The following is a 20,292-nucleotide window of genomic DNA, read 5'->3' as shown; positions in this document are numbered from 1 at the left end:
GCGGAGCCACGACGGATCACTTTGCATGAGCAAGGAGCTCCGGATATCATACTCCAACCTTTGCAAGCAAGGTATCCTAACCTTGATCTAAACTTTGAGTTGAAGAGTAGCTTGATAAATTTCCTTCCTAAGTATCATGGATTGCCAGGTCAAGACCCCATCCGACATCTAAGAGATTTTCAAGTTGCTTGTTCTACGGCTCGAAGGCATGGAGCCGATGAGTTGGCTATTATGGTTTTTGCCTTCCCCTTCTCTCTTGAAGGGCAAGCAAAGATGTGGTTTTATTCACAACCGGATAAAATTGTGACCAATTGGGATTTCTTGAGAAGAGAGTTTCTAGATAAATTCTTCCCACCGGAGAAGACCGACTACATCCGGAAGGAGATTTCGGGTATAATGCAAAAAGACCAAGAGAGTTTTTATGAGTATTGGACTCGGTTCAAGAGGTTATTGGAATCTTGTCCACACTATGGATTGAACACTCACTTGCTCATTAGTTACTTCACCGGAGATCTTTGTGTGGAAGATAAAAGATTGCTCACCGCTTCTAGTGGCGGCTCCCTTTCAAAGAACAAGACGGAGGGAGAAGCTTGGAAATTGATAAATGATGTTGCTGAGGCTGCACAACATGTGAGGGTGAGAAGTAATCCTCTCAAGGGTGTGGTAGAACCATCCCCTTCTGAAGCAAGCTTAACCAAGGCACTTGGGGACATGACTACTATCCTCACTCAAATACAAAAAGATCAAAAGGAATACTACTCCATCCAAGCCATCCAAGCCCCACCTCAAGTTGCTCAACTTGAAGGCCCTCCTAGAATTTGTGGTTTGTGCTCTAGCACCACACATTACACCAATCAATGCCATCAAATCCAAGAGGAACATGCTCTTGTAGTGGCCAATGTGAATTACAACAACCGTCCATCCTATCCTTCTCAAGGCCAAAATAACTACTCTCATGGTAGTAATCAAAATCAAGGGTGGAGGGATAATGCACAAGGGAGCAATCAAAACCAAAAGTGGAACAATTCTTCTTCTCATTACAACAACAACCAATCTTCATCTCAATATCACAACAACAATAACCACCAAGCCAACCAAAATCACCACAACCAAAACCAAAGCAAATACACCAAATACCAAGCACCACACCATAGACAACAATCCAACCAAGCCTCTTCATCTTCCACCAATCAATTCGATGAGCTTAGAACCGCTATGGAGAAACGGAACGAGAGCTATAAGGCTCAATTTGATACCATGGGTGCTCAATTAGCCAATTTCATCGACATGATCTAGAAGATGTCCATGTCCTCCAATAACACCAACCAACCCTCAAGCTCTTCTAGCCTTCTTTCCCAACTCCAACGAAACCCCAAGGGTGGTCTCAAAGCCATCACTCTACGGTCGGAGACTACATTGGAGGAGATACCTCCTAGGGTCATGGAAGACATTCATGAGGAAGAAGTGGTTGTTGAAGCTCCACATGAAGAGGAGGAGGTAGACAAAAAGCAAGATGAAGAAGGTGTAAGCCTTAAGGAACCCAAGAGGAAAGCTATAGTGGATGAGTCCATTCTTATCCCATTCCCTTCCTTGGTGAAGAAAGCAAAGAAGACGCCGAAATTTGATTTAAACATGCTTCAAGTGTTCAAGAAAGTTGAGGTAACCATACCCGATGCTATCCAACAAATTCTGAAGTATGCAAAATTTCTAAAAGACTTGTGCACACACAAGGATAGGTGATAAACCACTATTTTATGGTTTATATTGCGTTTAATTGTGTGGTTTTATCATGATCTTTACCCACTTATTCATTAAATAAGCATGCATTTATAATTCCTTCCTAAAGTTATTACATGATTGAAAACTTGCTTCCTAGAGACTTTTAATTGTGTATTTTATTTTTCCTTTATTCCATTCGATGCCATGATCTGTGCGTTAAGTGTTTCAGGCTTTATAAGGCATGAATGAGTTGGAGATTGGAAAGGAAGCTTACAAAAATAGAAGGAACACAAAAAATTGAGGAGATGACCAGCGAGAAGCGACGCGGCCGCATGGATAATGCGACCGCGCGGCATGGAATAGCACAAGTGACGTGGCCGCATGGACGACGCGACCGCGTGGCAAAGCAGAACACCGAATGACGCGTTCGCATGAATGACGTGATCGCGTGACGTGCGCGATCTGCATAATCTGCAGAATCGCTGGGGGCGATTTCGGGCCCTATTTTGACCCAGTTTTTGGCCCAGAGAAGCAGACTAGAGCCAGAGAACATGCAGAAACCAAAGAGACATTCATTCCGCATAGTTTTAGTTTTTAGATCTAGTTTTCCTCTCCTCTAGGTTTTTCTCTCTACACATTCATAGTTTTTAGGATTTGTTATTTTCATTGTTTTTGCATTGGGATATTGAGAAGAGTTATTGCCTCATCAAGACTTCGACATTCTAGTTCGTTCTCTTTACTTGTCTCTTACTCTTCCATGTTCCTTAATTTACTTAATTTTACTATTGGATTATTTTAGCATTTATTAATACAAGAATTACTTTTATTTTCAATTAATCTTTTGATCATTATTTTTCATGTCTTTCTTTAATTCCCTTTCTTATGTTATGAATTTTACATTTACAATGAGCGAGTAGTTCCCTAACTTGATGGGGAGTTGATTGAAGGGAACCCTTGAGTTGGGATGCTCAAGAGAAAGATTGTAATTGGGTTTATTGTTGGATTGCTCTCTAGTCACTGACACCAATCCTCCTAAGAGTAGATTGGAACTTGTGGATAGAAATAGCATTCCAACTTGTTTGACTTTTCCTTACTTAGTGAGGGACAACTAAACATAATAATCCTCAATTGTCAATTGATCTTAAGAGTACTCCAACAAGAATAGGGCTTCTAGCTAATCAACTCCCAGTCAAGGCTTTTATTTAAATTTATATAAATTCTCTAATTTAATTTTCTACCATTCAACTCAAACCTTTTTGAAAATATCTGATTAATAAAATAGCACACTTTTCTGCAACTCGTTGGGAGACGACCTGGGATTCATACTCCCAGTATTTTAATTTTAATTTCTGTGACACCCTTCTAAATTGATAAGTGGATTTCTGGTTGATTGAGAACTATACTTGCAACGCATATTTTATAATCATTCTTAACTCGCCAATTTCTGCCCACATCAATTTTTGGCACCGTTGCCGGAGAGTTGCAATAGAGTGCTAAAGTTATTAATTGGAATTTATTTATTTGCATTTTATTTTATTTTGCTACTATGAGCTGCTTGTTTCTTTTGTTAGATGACGCGTTCACTTCCTGATCCAAGCTTGCCAGTATTCGATCCTGAGATTGAAAGAAATATTTCACGAATAAGGCAAGCTCGGCGTCGGTTAGTCCTCTCTGAGGGCGGATCTGAAACGCCACTTGAGAAAGAAACCAGCCCCCGTTCTACTGATTCGGTTGATTTATGTACAGGTAACATGGCAGCAGCCAGAAGAGTTACTATCCAGGAGGCTGGAGCCCCTGATTTTTCAATGCAACCGTTTCAAGCGCATCACTCAGCGGTAGCTACAGACTTTGAAATAAAGACTGCACTGCTTAATTTGATGCCCAAATTTCATGGCTTACCTGTTCAAGAGCCTATCAAGCACCTGAGAGATTTTCAGGTAGCCTGTTCTACTGTCAGGCGTGATGGTGCAGATGAAACTTCAATTTTACTGAAAGCTTTCCCGTTTTCTCTTGAGGGAAAGGCAAGAGAGTGGTACTACACTCAACCCGCAACAACTGTATCTGACTGGGATACACTCAGGAGAGAATTTCTGGAGAAGTTCTTTCCAACTGAAGTTACTGATAAACTGAGGAAAGACATTTCCATGATTGTTCAGGATGAATCTGAGACGCTTTATGAATACTGGGAGCGCTTCAATAATCTTCTGGAAGCATGCCCCCACCATATGATTGACAAGATAGTGTTACTCGGTTATGTCACACAGGGCCTGAGGCCCCAAGATAAGACCACATTGGAAAGTGCTAGCAATGGGTCTATGAAAAAGTACAAGACCACTGATGAGGCATGGCAATTGATCAGTGATTTAGCTGAATCTACTAGGAATCACAGGCAGAAACAAGGCCGTTCAAAAGCCGTTGCAGAAGTATCCTCTAGCAGAGAGACTGCTGCTCTAACTCAGAGTATCTGTGGAATGACCAACTTGCTGAAGCAAATGCAATTGAATCAACAACAAGTTTAGCAAGCTCAATCTTCTCCAGCACAGCAAAACCAACAGTTAGTCCCACAAAGAGTTTGCGAAATCTGTGCTAATTACAGCCATTATATTGACGAATGTCTGCAGCTCCAGCAGGAAGACAACACCATGGCAGCCACTCATAACTTCTATGACCGCCCCAACCAAGGGTACAATCAAGGTGGTAATTACAACCACGGATGGCAAAACAATTCTAACCAGAATTGGAGGGACAACAACAACAGAGGAGGCAGAGATAATCAGGAAAATCAGAGGTGGAATGACAACAACAACAGGCAGCAGAATCAGAATCAGCCTTACAGAGTACCTCACCTAAGGCAATCCCAAGGACCACAGAATACCCTACAGCAGACCTCTCAAATTACCTATCCTTCTTCATCTGCCAATGATGACTTACTACAATCTATTGATCGGAGACAGCAGACCATGGAAAATAACATTAATGCCACTCTAAATGGTCTGAACGCTACTTTACAAGCTCTTGTCTTACAGATTGGTTCAATGAATAACTCCAATAATCAACCTTTGAGCTCCAGTTGAATTCCCTCTCAACCATTACCCAATCCAAAGAGTGGTATTAATGCCATCACCCTAAGGTCTGGAACCACACTGCAGGAGAGGAACTAGAAGGAGCCAAGCTCACCAGAACACGCCTCAGCTGAAGAGGTAGTGGAAACAGAAGATGTTGAAGAGGAAGAAGACATACAGGACATAGCTGAAAAAGAAGAAGCTCGACCACAAGAGGAAGCATCAAAAGGCACAGACACTGCAGAAGACACCACTCCTATTCCATTTCCACAACTTACAAGGAAGCCCAGGAAGCAGCTGGAACCTGATCCAAAAATGGTAGAGATATTCAAAAAGGTTGAGGTAACTGTTCCTCTATTTGATGTTATTCAACAGGTACCTAAGTATACAAAGTTTCTATAAGATTTATGTATACATAAAGACAAAATTAATGAATTAGAAACTATTCCTTTAGGAAGTTCCATATCTGCTTTAATGGGAGGTTTACCTGAAAAGTGTAGTAACCCAGGTCCTTGTATGGTTAATTGTACTATTGGTGGTGTAGTATTTTCTGATTGCATGTGTGATTTAGGAGCATGTGTAAGTATAATGCCTTTGTCTATATATGATATTTTGAGGCTCCCTCCCTTAAAAATGTCGGCAGCTCGTTTTGTGTTAGCAGATAAAAGCATTATCACAGTAGCTGGAGTTGCTGAAGATGTATTAGTGGGCATTAAGGGGCTCACATTTTCCATTGATTTTTATATCCTGGAGATGCCCCAGAATGCCTCAGATAAGCCATCATCAATCCTACTCAGAAGGCCATTCCTGAAGACCTCAAAGTTTAAATTAGATGCTTTTTCAGGAACATACTCTTTTGAAATAGATGGCCGAGTAGTGATCTTCAATCTGAATGGAGTTATGAAGCATCCTCCGGAGGATCATTCTATCCTCCAGTGTGACATTATAGATGAAACCGTGGCTGAAGTTCACCAGGAGGAATTTGAAGAGAAACACACAGGACAAGGCCCAAGTGTGGGGACATTCTCAGAGGACAATGACAGTGCCTTACCACTGTTACCAGCTCCAGACAACCCAGAGCCTGAACATGATCAGAAGTTAGAATTAAAACCCCTTCCTCCACACCTCAAATATGCTTACCTTGAAGACGGGCAGAAGTTTCCGGTTATCATTGCAAGGGAACTCACTTCTCAACAGGAAGAGCAGCTACTTGGTGTGCTGAGGAGGCACAAGAAAGCAATTGGTTGGAGTTTGGCAAACATAGTAGGCATAAACCTTCAAGTCTGTATAGCATAGAATATTTTTAGAAGAGGGAGCAAGACCTGTCCGTCAACCCCAGAGAAGACTGAACCCTACTATCTTAGAGGTTGTCAAAAAGAAAGTGACCAGACTACTAGAGGCAGATATCATCTATCCCATCTCAGACAGTGAATGGGTTAGCCCAGTACAAGTGGTGCCAAAGAAATCTGGAGTCACTGCAGTGAAGAATGAGCATAGAGAGCTCCTGACAACCAGAGTTCAGAATGCCTGGAGGGTCTGCATTGACTATAGACGCCTCAATCAAGCAACCCGTAAGGATCACTATCCTTTTCCATTCATTGATCAAATGCTGGATCGCCTGTCAGGTAAATCACATTATTGTTTTCTAGATGGTTACACAGGTTATTTCCAGATTCATATAGCTCCTGAGGATCAGGAAAAGACCACTTTTACATGTCCTTTTGGGACTTATGCTTACAAGAGAATGCCCTTTGGCTTGTGCAATGCACCAGCTACTTTCCAAAGGTGCATGATGAGTCTTTTCTCTGATCTTATTGAGGACTATATGGAGGTTTTTATGGATGATTTTAGTGTATACGGCGATTCCTTTAGCCTTTGCTTAGATGGATTATCTAGAGTATTAGATAGATGTGTCAGTACAAACCTTGTATTAAATTTTGAAAAGTGTCACTTTATGGTTAAACAAGGGATTGTACTAGGACATGTTGTGTCTAATACTGGCATTTCTGTAGATCCAGCAAAGGTGGATGCTATTTCTAGTTTACCTTACCCCTCTTTTGTGAGGGAGGTCCGTTCTTTCCTTGGCCATGCAGGTTTTTACAGGAGATTCATTAAGGACTTCAGTAAGGTAGCACTTCCCCTATCCAGATTACTGCATAAAGATATTGAGTTCGAGTTCAGTGAAAATTGCAAACAAGCGTTTGATAAGCTGAAGACCGCGCTGACTCAAGCCCCAATTGTAAGAGGACCAGACTGGAGCCAACTATTTGAAATAATGTGCGATGCTTCCAACCATGCAGTAGGAGCAGCACTGGCTCAGCATGAAGGTAAGGACCCCTTTGTTATTGCTTATGCGTCTAAAACATTAGATGCCGCTCAGTCTAATTACACTACTACTGAAAAAGAGCTTCTTGCTATTGTTTTTGCTCTGGATAAATTCCGAGCCTATTTACTTGGTACGAAGGTAGTAGTGTATTCAGACCACGCAGCTCTAAGGTATCTATTAGCTAAAAAGGAGTCCAAACCAAGGCTTATACGTTGGATACTGCTATTACAAGAATTTGATTTAGAAATTAAGGATAGGAGTGGTAACCAGAATTTAGTGGCAGACCACCTGAGTCGCCTTGAGCACATTACAGATGACTCCACTCCTATAGCTGATAATTTCCCATTTGATAACCTGCAAGCAGTATCTGAGATAGTCCCTTGGTATGCACCTGTAGCTAATTATCTAGTTAGCCACACTTTTCCTCCAAACTTTTCTAAGCATCAAAGAGACAAGCTGAAAAGCGAGTCTAAATATTATATATGAGATGACCCATATTTATGGAGATGTGGCGCTGACCAGGTAATTAGACAGTGTGTGCCTCAATCAGAATTCCAGTCCATCTTAGAGGCCTGTCACTCATATGAGAGTGGAAGACATTTTGGCCCTCAAAGAACTGCTAGAAAAATCTTAGACTGTGGATTCTGGTGGCCTACTCTTTTTAAGGACGCTGCTGAATTTTTTAGATCTTGTTTTCCATGCCAGAAATTCGGTAATATATCCAGAAAGGATGAGATGCCTCAACAAATTATGCTTTTTTGTGAAATTTTTGATGTTTGGGGCATTGACTTCTTGGGTCCATTTCCAAATTCTAATGGTTATTTGTATATATTGTTAGCTGTGGATTACGTTTCCAAATGGGTAGAAGTAATTCCTACCCACAATGATGATGCTAACACTGTTGTTTCCTTTGTGAGAAACCATATTAGTTGTCGCTTTGGATCACCACGAGCAATCGTGAGCGATCAAGGCACCCATTTTTATAACAGGAGACTAACAGGACTAATGAAGAAGCATGGGATAATTCATAAAGTTGCAACAGCCTACCATCCTTAGACTAATGGGCAAGCCGAGGTGTCAAATAGAGAGATAAAGCGTATCTTGCAGAAGATAGTCAAACCTCATAGAAGAGACTGGAGCACCAGGCTACAAGATGCACTCTAGGCATACAGAACAGCATACAAAACACCCATTGGGATGAGTCCTTTCTGCTTAGTTTATGGAAAAGCTTGTCATCTCCCTGTTGAAGTAGAGCACAAAGCCTTCTGGGCAGTAAAGGAATGCAACATGGGAATTGAAAAAGCTGGAGCTGAAAGGAAGTTGCAACTGCAGGAACTGGAGAGCCTTCGCCTAGAAGCTTATGAGAACTCAAGACTATACAAGGAGAAGATGAAGGCTGTACATGATCATCACATCAAGAGGAAAGAGTTCCAACCTGGGGACTTAGTCCTCCTTTACAAGTCTCGACTGAGGCTCATGCCAGGCAAGTTGAGATCAAGATGGGAAGGTCCATACAGAGTAGAGAAGGCCGAACCGTACGGATTCTATCACCTAAGTCATTGATAAACCACTATTTCATGGTTTATCTTGTGCTCAATTGAGTGGTTTTTATCTACTCTTTACCCACTTATTCATACTATTTGCATGGTTTTACATTTGCCTTCCTAATTATGTGCTTTGATTGAAAACATGTTTCTTTGGACTTATATTTACTAATATTAATCCTCTCTTATTACCATTAGATGCCTTGATATGTGTGTTAAGTGTTTTCAGAGATTATAGGGTAGGAATGGCTCAGAGGATGGAAAGGAAGCATGCAAAAGTGGAAGGAATACAAGAAGTTGGAGAAATTGCTAAGCTGTTCAGCCTGACCTCTTCACACTCAAACGGCTATAACTTTAGCTACAGAGGTCCAAACGACGCGGTTTCAGTTGCGTTGGAAAGCTAACGTCTGGGGCTTTGATTTGATATATAATTTATTATATTTTCCCTGATTCTAGGTGACACGAACGCGTGGGTCACTCGAACACGTGACCTGGCAGGAACGCAACCCGCGCGGCCGCGTGAGCCATGCGGCCGCGTCACTTTTCCGCGACCTGTACGTACCAGAATACGCTGGGGGTGATTTCTGGGCTGTTTTTAACCCAGTTTGCAGCCCAGAAAACACAGATTAGAGGCTATAAAGTGGGGGAATGCATCCATTCATCATCAAGCTCTCACAATTCACTTTTCATGTTTTAGATATAGTTGTAGAGAGAGAGGTTCTCTCTCTCTCTCTTAGGATTAGGATTTAGGATTTCTCTTAGTTTTTAAGATTGACTCTCGATCCAGGTTCAATATTCCTTTTTCTTCATATTTCTCTTTTACTTTCAGATACTCTAATGCTTTTATTTGTATTTGACTTATGTTGCCCAATTGGCTTATGAACTTTTCCGTGTTAGATTTTACTACTTTGAATGTATTTTATTTGAGGTATTCCAGATATTTGTGATTTTAATTTAGCTTTCTACATTCTTGGCTTTGGTTAAGAAATTAGTAACTCAGGATAACTAAGTCCGGACTTCCAATTTCTAATACCTTGCCAAGAGTTCATTTTTATTGTTATTATTTTATTTCCTCTGCCATTTACTATTGTTGCTTCTTATCTTATACATTAATAAAACCCCAAAACATACTTTTTTTTCATAACCAATAATAAAAACATACCTCCCTGCAATTCCTTGAGAAGACGACCCGAGGTTCAAATACTCGGTTATCAATTTTAAAGGGGTTTGTTATTTGTGACAACCAAAACGTTTGTACGAAGGAATTTCTGTCGGTTTAGAGACTATATCTACAACGCGACTGTTTTTATGAAATTCTTTACTGGCAAAAATCCTGACGTCAAAATGGCGTCGTTGCTGGGGAATTGCAAACGTGTGCCTTATTATTGGTTATTGTAAATATTTGTTTTTTAATTTGTTTTTATTTTTATTTTTACTTTTTTTTGCTTTTTCGTAAATTAAAAAGGTTATTGGTTTTTATTTTAAAATTTTTATCTTATCTTATCTTATTTCAAAAAAATCAAATTTCAAAATTCAAATTTCAAATTTCAAAAATTCAAATTTCAAAAATTTAAAATTCAAAATTTCAAAATTTCAAAATTTCAAAATTTAATTTTCAAATTAAAAATTTAAATAACCTTTTAATTTCAATTTGTTTTTATTTTTAATTTCTATTTACTATGAACTCTCACCCCTTTGGCTATGAGTCTGGTTACAATTATGTTACAGGAAGAAGAAATTACAATGAAAACAGGCATCAAGGTTGGAACAATCAAAGATGGGAGGAGCTACAAGGGCTTGATCAACCCTCATGGCAACAACCACCTCCAATGGACTATCAACAACCACCATCATATGCCTATGAACCTCCTCAACACAACTTGGGACCACCAAACTCACAAGCCCTTTTCCACCATTCACCTCCATATGACCCTAACCCTCATCCACCATACCAACCACCTTATTAACCAAATGAACCCTCCTATCTACCCCAAACCTCCATGGAGAAAGCACTTGCCGATCTAAACTCTACTATACAAGCTCTCTTCACCCAAATCAGACCACCAAATACCTTCAACAATCAACCCTCAAGCTCTAGTGCACTTCCTTGTCAACCACAGAATAATCTCTCCATCCCATCACCACCATCCATGGAAGAGCACCCACATCCATCAATCCAAGAGCAAGATGATCCCAATTATGCTATTGATATGGAATAGGAAAGAAGGAATCATCTTCGCGAATCCATACTTCATAAAGAGCTAGAGGAGGCCCTACGGGTAAGGTAGGAGAGACCCTTGAAGATGAAAGAATAGTTGAAAGGAGTTGTCATAGAAAGAAAAACATCGAGGATGAGTACAATTTTATACTTAAACAACTAGACAAAGCAGCAATTATTAAAAAGGAAGAAGTGGTTGCAGACTTAAGAGATGCTGTACCTCTATTGGAAAGTCCAGTCACAGAGCCTCCTTCCACGGTGTTTGATGTTGATGTTGAGAAGAGCGTACAACCTCCAAGGCAGATCATGGTCGAAGATTTTGTAGAGGTTGATCAAGAGGTAGAAGATGTCAAAGAAGAGCACAAGGGAGTGGAGCTTGAAATTATCTTGCCAAAGTTGTTGGAAACCCCTCCCCCTAAGTTGCCATCATCCTTCACAACATTCAAGTGGGTAAAATTCATATCCCTTAGCTTTCTAATCCCACTTGAATATGGGCTACTGGAGACGGATGGTCAACTTAGAGCTCTTTGTGACATTAAGAGTAAAAGGAAGATGGCCAGTGGTAAGAATTGTCCTGCAAGGTTCATCATGGTTGGAAACTTTAAGTTTAAGAGTAAAGGTTGGTATAGAGCTCAACTGAATGGGTCTAGGAAGTTGTTTGGCCGCTTACGTGAGAATTCAGACTGCTTGCCACCCAGATGGAACAATATTGCTCAACCAAAAGACGGGTGCAAAGGCAAGGTCTGGGACCCCGGAATCCATTCTACCAATCACCACTCTTGGGGCCTTGTCACTTGCTTTAACTTACTTGAAGGCTTTCTGCGCCTAGTTTGGGATCCCGGAGGACACTGGAATCACAAACATTGGTGGAGATTCCTGGATGAGTTCAAGCACAAGCCACCATAACAGGAAGCTCACCAAATGTCCAACTTAAGGACTTTAAATAAAAGTGCTAGGTGGGAGACAACCCACCGTGGTATGATTGTTCCTTTTTCATTTTTATTTAGTTTTATTTGTTTTCTAGTTTTATTTTATTTTATTTTGTTATATTGAACCTGGAGTTTTGCATCACATTCATATTAACACTACATTCTTCATTTTTTCAGATATAAAAAAAAGGATTTTCGCACGCGACGCGACAGCGTCGTCGACGCGTCCGCGTCGTATGTGCGTTTGGAAGACAATGAAGATGAATAGAGAGTCACGCGAAAGCGTGGCTGGAGGCGCGCCATTAGCACAAATTGACTCCACGCGACCGCGTCAATGACGTGTCAGCGTCATTTGGAAAAATAGCCTCCCACGCGACCGCGTCACCCACGCGGCCGCGTGACCTGAAATCGACGTCAACCAGGTGCATGGCCGAAAGTTGAGCTGGAGTTGGGCTGGACTCGTGCTGGAAGCCCAAGCCCTCCCACGCGAACGCGTGCCTCACGCGTCCGCGTCATATTGGAAATAAGGCCATCCACGCGATCGCGTCAACCACGCGACCGCGTCACCCTAAAAATTGGCAAAAAGAGTTTCGAACAGAGAGTTGTGCGAGCGCGAGGCTGCACTCGCGCCAATCGCACAAATCAGGCCACGCGATCGCGTGTCCCATGCGTCCGCATCGCCTGACCTTATTGCGCACCACGCAGCCGCGTCACCCACGCGACCGCGTCGCCAGCGTCGCACAACTTAACCTTATATGCCAAAATATTTTATCTTTTCTTCCCCAATCCTTTTTTTCCTCCCTCCTTTCTTATTTACTTCTTCTTCCCTTCTTTCCCTTCTCATTCTTCTTATCTTTCATTTTCTTTTACTTACTTGCATACTTTCATTCATTGCATTATTTTTATTGGTGTTGGAATTTTATTTGGGTCATTGTGAATTATTGCAAATTGTTTGGCATTTATATATTATTTTCTTTAAAGGGTTGCTTGCATGTTCACTTTAATACTTTCTATACCTTATTCACCATGCATGCTATGTGTTTGTGAAAAAGCCCATATGGCATTATGCACTTCTCTATTTTACTTTATACTATTCAATGCTTGCTTTTCATAAGCTCCCTTTACTATTTTATTAATTGAATATAATTGTCAATACAAAGATGGTGATTTATTACAAGTAATGCTTGGTCTATGCTACCCATGCCCTTTGCCGGCATGCCAATAAACACCTTGCATTCACTTGTCCTTATATGCACTAGCTATTTTCCATTGATGGCTTTTCACATGTACTCGCGAGCATGTGTTAATGTCAGTTATATCTTAATGTGCATCCATCATCACCATTTCCGTTCTCTTCCTTGCTATATATATCTCTTTGAATTTAATTTATTTTCTCTTCCCTTTTTCAGGATGGCCACCAAGAAAGGAAAAGAGAAAGCCATTCCCAAATCAACAGCAAGGAAAGGAACAAAAAGAGCCCCAGCTGAGGAACCACAACCCCCATCCATTTGCACATCCTAGGATGCACCGAGGACGGTGCAATCTTTAAGTGTGGGGAGGTCGATACCGATCTCTATGGGTTAGTTATTTCCTCTTTCAACACCAATGTTTTATTTTATTTGTTAGTTCATTATTGCATTTGCATGTTTAATTGCATATTTGTTTGATTTTGTGCATTTAGTTACTACTTGGTTAAAATAATAAATTTCTTTTTAGGACTCTATTTTTGAAAAATTTCACTAATTTAAATTGAAAAAAAATTTATGTTAAAACTTGTTTGAAGTTGTAATTGAAACATGAATTATAGCTAAGAACACACAACCTGTGAGATTTTGAGCTTATTTATATGGATACATTATTTAACCATAATATTTATTCTTGTGTGTTTTCTTTTCTATGATTGCAATCTTTACTTTGTTTCAGTCTATATGTCCAATATTTAGTGTATTTACATGCTTGCATATATTGAGGCCATTATTTGATTTTTGCTCACTTATCCCAAATAAGCCTACCCTTTACATCACCCTTGTTAGCCACCTTGAGCCTTTAATCCCCTCTTGTTCTATAAACCACATTACTAGCCTTAAGCAGAAAAACAAAATAAAAATCCCAAGTTGAATCCTTGGTTAGCTTAAGGTAGATATTGTGTAAAATTTAAGTGTGGGGAATTTTATGGGAACATGGGATGATATAAAAAAGTAGGGAATTAAATTGAATAAGTTATTTGAAAATTTGGGAAGCATGCTGATGAGCGGATATTTTATACGCTTTTTGGGGTTAATTTCATATAGTTTTTAGTATGTTTTAGTGAGTTTTTAGTTTGTTTCCATTATTTTTTAGGAAAAATTCATATTTCTGAACTTTACTATGAGTTGTGTATTTTTTTGTAATTTCAGGTATTTTTCTGGCTGAAATTGAGGGAGCTGAGCAAAAATCTGATTCAGGCTGAAAAAGGACTGCTGATGATGTTGGATTCTGACCTCCCTGCACTCAAAGTGGATTTTCTGGAGCTACAGAACTCGAAATGGCGCGCTTCTAATTGCGTTGGAAAGTAGACATCCAGGGCTTTCCAGCAATATATAATAGTCCATACTTTGCTCAAGGATAGATGACGTAAACTGGAATTCAACGCCAGTTCTCTGCCCAATTCTGGCGTCCAGCGCCAGAAAAGGATTGAAAGTTAGAGTTCAACGCCAGAAATGGATCCAAACCTGGCGTTGAACGCCCAAAACAGCCTTATGCACGTGAATTGTTTAAGTCTCAGCCCCAGCACACACCAAGTGGGCCCCAAAAGTGGATCTCTGCACAATCTGTCATAGTCTACTCACTTTTTGTAAACCTAGGCTACTAGTTTAGTATTTAAACAACTTTTAGAAACTTATTTTGGATCTCCCATGACATTTCAGATCTGAACTTTGTACTCTTTGACGGCATGAGTCTCTAAACTCCATTGTTGGGGGTGAGGAGCTCTGCTGTGTCTCAATGAATTAATGCAAGTATTTCTGTTTTCCATTCAAACATGCGTGTTCCTATCTAAGATATCCATTCGTGCCTAATTATGGAGAAGGTGATGATTCGTGACACTCATCACCTTCCTCAATCCATGAACGTGTGTCTGACAATCACCTCCGTTCTATATCAGATTGAATGAATATCCCTTAGATTCCTTAATCAGAATCTCCGTGGTATAAGCTAGATTGAAGGCGGCATTCATGAGAATCCGGAAAGTCTAAACCTTGTCTGTGGTATTCCGAGTAGGATTCTGGGATTGGATGACTGTGACAAACTTCAAACTCGCGAGTGCTGGGCGTAGTGACAGACGCAAAAGGATAGTAAATCCTATTCCGGTACAACTGAGAACCTGCAGATGATTAGCCGTGCGGTGACAGCGCACCTGGACCCTTTTCACTGGAAGGATGGATGGTAGCCATTAACAACGGTGATCCACCTACACACAGCTTGCCATAGAAGGACGTGCGTGCGTGAATCAGAAGACAGAGGAAAGCAGAGATTCAGAAGACAAAGCAACTCCAAAACTCCAACATATTCTCCATTACTGCATAACAAGTAACCTTTAACCCATACTCTCTTGTTTATTCGCAATTCAACTGATAAATAAAATTGACTTCCTAACTAAGAATTGCAAGAATACCATAGATTGCTTCAAACCAACAATCTCCGTAGGATTCGACCCTTACTCACGTAAGGTATTACTTGGACGACCCAGTGCACTTGCTGGTTAGTGGTACGAGTTGTGAAACGTGTGAATCACAATTCGTGCACCAAGTTTTTGGCGCCGTTGCCGGGGATTGTTCGTGTTTGAACAACTAACGGTTTATTTTGTTGCTTAGATTAGGAAAATTTTTCCTTTTGGTTTAGAGTCTCTTATTATTGTTCTTGGTTAAAAAATATCCTTCTTCAAAACAAGTGTTACATTTATTGCCCAATTGGCTAGAGTGTTGGTTTATGTTCTTGATGATTGGGCACCAGTTTTATTAAAAATCTTTTTTAAAAATAATTTTCCCTTAATTAAATCTCGTGCCAAACTTTAAGTTTGGTGTTTCTTGGTGTTTTTTTTTGGGTTTTCTAAAAATTTTAAGTTGGGTGTTCTTCCTTCATGTTCTTGTGTTCTTGTGAGTCTTCAAAGTGTTCTTGAGTTTTCCTTGTGTCTTGATCTTAAAATCTTTAAGTTTGGTGTTCCTTGGTGTTTTTTTTTTCCCTCCAAAAATTTTCGAAAACAAGGAGCATTAGATCTAAAAATTTTAAATCATTTTAAAGCATCTTTTAAAGCATCTTTTTCGAAAATCAATTTTTAAAATTCAGATTTTTTTTCAAAACCTCCTAACCACTTTCTCTCTCCTCAATTTTTCGAAAATCTTCACCCATTTTTATTTATCTTTATCTTATTTTCGAAATAAATAAATAAATAAATAAATAAATATTTTCTCTATTTTACATCATCTCCCTTTCTCCATCATGGACCTAAGCGGAAATGAACAGTCCAGGAGGACTCTGGGGTCATATTCTAACCCCTCTACGGCTTCATATGGGAGTAGTATCTGTATACCCTCCATTGGAGTCAGTAGCTTTGAGTTGAATTCTCAGCTCATTATCATGGTGCAGCAAAGTTGCCAGTATTTCGGTCTTCCACAGGAAGAACCTACAGAGTTTCTGGCACAGATTTTACAAATTGCTGACACAGTACATGATAAAGAAATAGATCAGGATGTCTACAGACTATTACTGTTTCCATTTGCTGTAAAAAGATCAAGCTAAGAGGTGGTTGAATAACCAACCTAAGGCCAGCATAAGGACATGGAAACAGCTGACAGAAAAATTCCTGAATCAATACTTTCCCCCAAAATGGATGACACAGCTAAGGCTGGACATCCAAGGATTTAAACAAGGAGATAGTGAATCTCTTTATGATGCCTGGGAGAGATACAGAGAGATGCTACGAAAATGCCCCTCTGAAATGTTTTCAGAGTGGGTTCAGTTAGACATCTTCTATTATGGGCTTGCAGAAGGAGCTCAGATGTCTCTAGATTACTCAGCTGGTGGATCTATCCACATGAGAAAGACAATTGAAGAGGCTCAAGAGCTCATTGATACAGTTGCCAGGAATCAGCATCTGTACCTAAGCAGTGACCCTTCCATGAAAGAAGAGGTTAAAACAGTAACTGCTGAACTCAGCCCTGTAGAACAAGTTGCTGAATTCAATCAGCAATTGGATTTTCTAACAAAGCAGTTAGCCGAATTCAAGGATAAACTACAAGAGACAAGGATGGCTAATATAAATATGGAAGAACAATTGAAGCAAACAAAGCAGCAGCTGTCAAGACAAATAATAGAAGAATGCCAAGCAGTTCAATTAAGAAGTGGGAAAACATTAAATACCCCACCTCAAGGCAGCAAAGAGCTAAGGGATGAGCAAACCACCCAAAATTCACCTGAGGACAGTAAGAGCCCAGGGAAAAGTAATTCTGGCGTTAAAACACCAGAAATCTGGTGGAAGGCTGGCGCTGAACGCCCAGACCATGCCCAAGACTAGCGTTCAACGCCAGTAACAAGCAAGGACTGGCGTTCAACGCCAGAAACAAGCAAGGATCTGGCGTTGAACGCCCAAAATGGGCAAGATCTGGCGCTGAACGCCCAAAATGGGCACAGTTCTGGCGTTCAGACGCCAGGAACAGACAAGGAGCTGGCATCCAATTTCACTCCAGCTTCTAACCCTGGCACTCAATTGCCAGTGAGGGATCAGACACACACAAATGCTGATAACAACCCCTCTAAAAAGGCTTCTTCAACCACTTCTGTAGGCAATAAACCTGCAGCAACTAAGGTTGAGGAATATAAAGCCAAGATACCTTATCCTCAAAAACTCCGGAAAGAGGAGCAGGATAAGCAATTTGCTCGCTTTGCAGATTACCTCAGGACTCTTGAAATAAAGATTCCATTTACAGAAGCACTTGAGCAAATACCTTCTTATGCAAAGTTCGTGAAAGAGATCTTGAGTCATAAAAAGGATTGGAGAGAAACAGAAAGAGTTCTCCTCACTGAAGAATGCAGTGCAGTCATTCTGAAGAGCTTTCCTGAAAAGCTTAAAGACCCTGGGAGTTTTCTGATACCATGCATATTAGAAGGTAATTGCACCAAGACAGCTTTATGCGATCTTGGGGCAAGCATCAACCTAATACCTGCATCCACTATCAGAAAGCTTGGTTTAACTGAAGAAGTTAAACCAACCCGGATATGTCTCCAACTTGCTGATGGCTCCACTAAATACCCATCAGGCATGATTGAAGACATGATTGTCAGGGTTGGGCCATTCGCCTTTCCCACTGACTTTGTTGTGCTGGAAATGGAGGAGCACAAGAGTGCTACTCTCATTCTAGGAAGACCCTGAGAGTCAATGATGATGAGTTTAAGTTGAACGCTGTCAAAGCCATGCAGCATCCAGACACATCAACAGACTGCATGAAAGTTGATCTTATTGACTCCTTGGTAGAAGAGATCAACATGGCTGAGAGTCTCGAATTGGAGTTGGAAGACATCTTTAAAGATGTTCAGCCTGATTTGGAGGATTCAGAGGACATGAAAGAGCCTCTAAAATCTCTTCTGGAAGAGGAAAAACCTCCTAAACCCGAGCTCAAGCCATTACCACCATCCTTGAAATATGCATTTCTGGGAGAAGGTGACACTTTTCCAGTGATCATAAGCTCTGCTTTAAATTCACAGGAAGAGGAAGCACTTATTCAAGTGCTAAGGACACACAAGACAGCTCTTGGGTGGTCCATAGGTGACCTTAAGGGCATAAGCCCAGCTAGATGCATGCACAAAATCTTATTGGAGGATAATGCTAAACAAGTGGTTCAACCACAGAGACGGCTAAATCCAGCCATGAAGGAAGTGGTGCAGAAAGAGGTCACTAAATTACTAGAGGCTGGGATTATTTATCCTATTTTTGATAGCCCCTGGGTGAGCCCTGTCCAAGTCGTCCCAAAAAAAGGAGGCATGACAGTGATTCATAATGAAAAAAATGAACTGGTTCCTACAAGAACAGTTACAGGGTGGCGCATGTGTATTGACTACAGAAGGCTCAATACAGCCACCAGAAAGGATCATTTTCCTTTACCATTCATAGAGCAGATGCTAGAAAGACTAGCAGGTCATGATTATTACTGCTTTTTGGACGGCTACTCAGGCTATAACCAGATTGCAGTAGATCCTCAGGATCAAGAGAAAACAGCATTCACATGTCCATCTGGAGTGTTTGCTTATAGAAAGATGCCATTTGGGCTGTGTAATGCGCCTGCAACCTTCCAGAGATGCATGCTCTCTATTTTCTCTGATATGGTGGAAAAATTTCTGGAAGTCTTCATGGATGACTTCTCAGTATATGGAGACTCATTCAGCTCCTGTCTTGATCACCTGAAACTTGTTCTGAAAAGATGCCAAGAGACCAACCTAGTTTTAAACTGGGAAAAATGTCACTTCATGGTGACTGAAGGGATTGTTCTTGGGCATAAAATCTCAAACAAGGGAATAGAGGTGGATCAAGCAAAAATAGAGGTAATTGAAAAATTACCACCACATGCCAATGTTAAGGCAATCAGAAGCTTTCTTGGGCATGCAGGATTCTATAGGAGGTTTATAAAGGATTTTTCAAAAACCGCAAAACCTCTAAGCAATCTGCTAGCTGCTGACACGCCATTTGTGTTTGACACAGAGTGCCTGCAGGCGTTTGAAACGCTAAAAGCTAAGCTGGTCACAGCACCAGTTATTTCTGCACCAAACTGGACATTACCATTTGAGCTAATGTGTGATGCCAGTGATCACGCCATTGGTGCAGTGTTGGGACAGAGGCATGACAAGCTTCTGCACGTCATTTATTACGCTAGTCGCGTTCTAAATGATGCCCAGAAAAATTACACAACCACAGAAAAAGAATTACTTACAGTGGTTTACGCCATTGATTATACTTAGTAGGATCAAAAGTGATTGTGTATACTGATCATGCTGCTCTTAAATATCTACTCACAAAGCAGGATTCAAAACCCAGGCTCATCAGATGGGTGTTGCTTCTGCAAGAGTTTGATATAGAAATAAGAGACAGAAAAGGGACAGAGAACCAAGTGGCTGATCATCTGTCCCGGATAGAGCCAGTAGAAGGGACGCCCCTCCCCTCTCTTGAGATCTCTGAGACTTTTCCGGATGAGCATTTATTTGCCATTCAGGAAACACCATGGTTTGCCGATATTGAAAACTATAAAGCTGCAAGGTTCATACCCAAGGAGTACAACAGGATAAAAAAGAAGAAATTAATTACTGATGCAAAGTACTACTTGTGGGATGAACCCTATCTCTTTAAGAGATGTGCAGACGGAATAATCCGTAGGTGTGTGCCTAGAGAAGAAGCACAGAGGATCCTGTGGCATTGCCATGGATCTCAATATGGAGGCCATTTCGGAGGTGAGCGAACAGCCACCAAGGT

This window comes from Arachis ipaensis, chromosome B4, assembly GCF_059453495.1.
Source record: "Arachis ipaensis isolate K30076 ecotype BB chromosome B4, ASM5945349v1, whole genome shotgun sequence".
Classification (NCBI taxonomy): domain Eukaryota; kingdom Viridiplantae; phylum Streptophyta; class Magnoliopsida; order Fabales; family Fabaceae; genus Arachis; species Arachis ipaensis.
The sequence above is the reverse complement of the archived record's forward strand: the minus strand, read 5'-3'. Positions refer to the sequence as shown.